The sequence below is a fragment of the Haplochromis burtoni genome, unplaced genomic scaffold (genome assembly GCF_018398535.1).
Source record: "Haplochromis burtoni strain Fernald_Lab_line unplaced genomic scaffold, NCSU_Asbu1 Contig_1178, whole genome shotgun sequence".
In the NCBI taxonomy this organism is placed as follows: Eukaryota; Metazoa; Chordata; class Actinopteri; order Cichliformes; family Cichlidae; genus Haplochromis; species Haplochromis burtoni.
In genome coordinates this window covers 34,720-38,277 of record NW_024583539.1, presented here as the reverse complement: position 1 = coordinate 38,277, position 3,558 = coordinate 34,720, and the positions used below count along the sequence as shown (strand labels likewise).

Below are 3,558 nucleotides of genomic sequence, written 5' to 3'. Positions count from 1 at the left end.
AGTAATAAATCACACAGCAATAGTGCATTCACGTTGTTGTAAAAAGCATGATAATATATTAATTAATCCAAAGTATTCAGAATACGTTAGTGTCATTGAGTAACGTAACGCAATACGTTAGAGAATACATTTTGGGGCATGTATTCTGTATTCTGTAATGGAATACCTTTTAAAAGTAACCTTCCCAACACTAAGTCCAAGTGTATAAAACCCCTGTGATTTGTGTATATAGACTGTTCCACGGACCCCCTCTAACCACTGCTAAGATGGTACATTCCTCCCATCCTTTGTTTGTGTTTGCGCTGGTTCACCGTGATAGCGCTGGTGGAGCTGGGCTGTTGTACTGAACATGTGTAGTGCGTGTGCGTGAATGATAAGTAAGTGCCTTGTATTTGTTTGTTCTATGGTTGTAACTTATCATATACTTAGCTATGTACATTGGGTGATGCTTAGTAGAGTTTTCCAGCTGTTCGTGTAGCCACGAGACAATGTATATTCACGCTGATTTGACCAAAATGGCGCTACCCTTGTGAACTGAGCTGCCCAAAGTAAAGATGGAGTATATCCCTGTGCAGCAGCCCATTTGTGTCCACCAGGGGGTGGTGTTTAATCATTTCTGTTCAACCCTTTCTGTATTATTTAGACCAGTTTGGTTGACTTTAATTGTCTGCTAATTGTAATTTCTGTTATTTTTACAGAACCACACATACATATACTCACACGAATTCATTTCTGGAGATGTTTGGATTAAAGGAACCCTAATTATCATTGCTGTGGACCCTCTTTTTCATCATATAAGTCACCTGTGCCGTCTGACCGAGGATAGGAAAATCCTGCTGTAATTTGCCAGTCTATTAAGCACACACATGTCCAGTTCAGTGTTGGTTGTTAAGCATATCGTGGGAATGCTTTACAACCATTCAGAGATGAACTTACACACTTGCTTTAATTCTCTGGGATAGCTTGCTCAGAGATGTTCAGAGGTGGTTTTGTGATATTTAATCGATTGGATCACATTTTTATTTCTCCCTGATATCCGATCCAGTAACTTAGGTCAGGATCAGACTGATAGCAATTGGGTCAGTCCATTTCTAGGAGATACCACCACGGTCTCGCAGAGAATCACATCAACCACTATTCCTTAAATATTTACGTGATGAATTATTAGTTGAAGGTGTGGGAAACGGGGGGAGACCAGGAAGGCAACTCAATAGAAATGAGCCTCCCAAATCATTTGTGCAAGATGACCCCAAAACACTTGACAGTCACTCTGTGAGGTAATGGCCTTTTTAATTATTTTGTTGTTATTTTATACTTTTTAAAATTAAGCTAAAAAAGAGGTGCTCAAATGAGGAAGAAGAAAAGAGAACAGAATATTTAGGACTGCCAGGACCTTCAGTTTAAGCACTGTTGTCTTTGATTGTTGTTTATGATGCTGAACACAAGGCCCAGAAGATGAAGTCATACCGAGTAATTTGTGATTTTCTGAAGGTATTTGTACACTGTTATGACCTACATGTTGAAAATATGTGCTTATACTCTAATGGGTATGTAATATATCTAGAAGCTGGTCCACTGAAATAAGTCAGGTGCAGTGGTTAATGTGTTTTTCTTGTTTGTTTCAAGCGTATGTACTTGATATTTGACTTTCTTTTAGAAATATAAATATTCAGCTTTAGGCATGATAATAAAGTGACTCGTCCTATGACCTTCCCCATGGTGCTAATCCAAAGCTAGAATGATGCTATTGATTGAGAGAGAGAGAGAGAGAGAGAGACTGAGGCTCAAAGATCATTGTAACTGATAAATAACATAAGTGGGGATTCAAAATTCAATTCATGAGTCAAATAATATTTTTATCATATCTTTATTCTGTCTTTATTTACTGATTCCTTTGATATTACTCAAAGGTCACTAGGTGACGCATGGCGCTAAGTAGAAATGGAAACCCCCTTAGATGCAAGTTCTGCAGTCAAGCTGTAAACAAGCTCATGTCATATTCATCTTTCTTTTAAAATACTGGCAACATACCCCTCATAAAGGCACCATCCAGATCACTGTGTCTCATGTACAAAACCCTTATCATCTCTCACAGAAATCCTTAAAGCAGTCCAGTCATATTTACCTTTTAAAACTGATGATAACATCATAGCATCATTAAAGTGTCTCTGCTAATGTTAGGATATTTTCAGTGGGCTAATATTAGTGCTGAAACAATGGGGTCAAATGTAAACGTAGCCATAATAGAGCTTTGCTCTGAATATTAACACCTACTCTTTAGGAGAATGTCGGAGGCATAAACCCGTATGCACATGTAAATATAACTCTGGTAACTCTGGCAACACTGTAGATCACAACTGATTTAGTTCAGTGCTATGAATCCAGAATAAAAAAGTGAATGTGAAATGACTACATGTTGTGTTGAAGGCAGCGCTAGTGTGACTTTCTGGTTATAAATGGAATTACTGAGGTTTAACCCATATAACAGCAGATTGGAAATATTTAGAGTTGTTTCCAGTCTGTTTTTGTGTCTGATGCAAAACATCACTGAGTTCAGTGTTTGTCTTTGTGTCAGACTGTGAGAACACAGCTCTGTTGTTGACTCTGGTGTCACACCAGTTTAATATCTGTACAACTACACGGTGCAAAATATTCATTTAGTCAGTGCTTTGTTATTGGTGAGGAATTCCAATGACTTAAAGCAACTTGAGCTTTCCTATAGTGCTACATGAAAATTTAGTTATAAGCTGTTAGTATTACTGTGACTGACTAAGCCATCACTGGTATAATGTAAGTATAACAAAGGTGAATGTTAAAAAGCTACAAATAGATTTGAAAACGTCAGTCTGTGTTCTCTTTCACCTACTACAGCAACAGCTCTGCTTCTCTATTTACAATCTTTACATAGTTGTTTTACAAAGGTCATACAGGAAGCATCTATTGGTTGGTCTCCGGCAAGACATCATGGAGGTCAGAGCTCTGTGCATCAGACTGTGTAAGTACTGTCTCAGTTTATACATGAAAATTAAACTATAAAGAGTTTGTTAAGGTTAGCAATGTTGTTAAAAGGCTGTGGTTATTTAAAGCTTTCATGTAGCAGAAACTTTTGGTGACACCTTAGAAACGTAATAAGGAATAGCAACTGTAACTCTAAGAGTTGGCATGTTTGACATCTTTTGGTAACAATTTTTTTCTCTTTTCAGTGATAATTGTGCTGATCCTGCAGTGTGCACATGATCAGAAAGTTGGTGGGTAATATCTGTGTACTTGTTATCATTTTGCTATAAGTGGAAAATATGATTTATTTAAACACAAAAAAGAACATTTTAGTCAATCACCATCTTTACTGGGTTTAGTCACATTTTATTGCATATTTTATTGGCTATCATAGTTTTCATTTTGGGTTTTTTATTGTAAAACTAAAACCCAGGAGTTTGTTAATTTATTAATAAACTGAATCCATTTTTGTTTTTTTGGTCATTTTTTCTCAGATGCAGTTTCTCTTCGTATTGTTCCAAACAAATCCCAGTTTTTTGAATATGAGTCAGCCAGCTTTTA

General features: G+C 36.8%; 1 long non-coding RNA gene across 3 annotated transcripts; it reads left to right on the top strand.

Moving 5' to 3' along the window:
• Positions 1-141: 141 nt before the first annotated feature.
• On the top strand, positions 142-3,558 carry LOC102294960. 3 transcript variants are annotated; one of them, XR_006053532.1, is made up of 4 exons: positions 142-377; positions 699-2,995; positions 3,204-3,248; positions 3,492-3,558. It is a non-coding gene; the product is annotated as an uncharacterized LOC102294960 (long non-coding RNA). The 3 variants fall into 3 exon arrangements; XR_006053533.1 differs by having other exon boundaries at positions 142-1,277; positions 2,909-2,995; XR_317814.3 differs by having other exon boundaries at positions 142-2,995.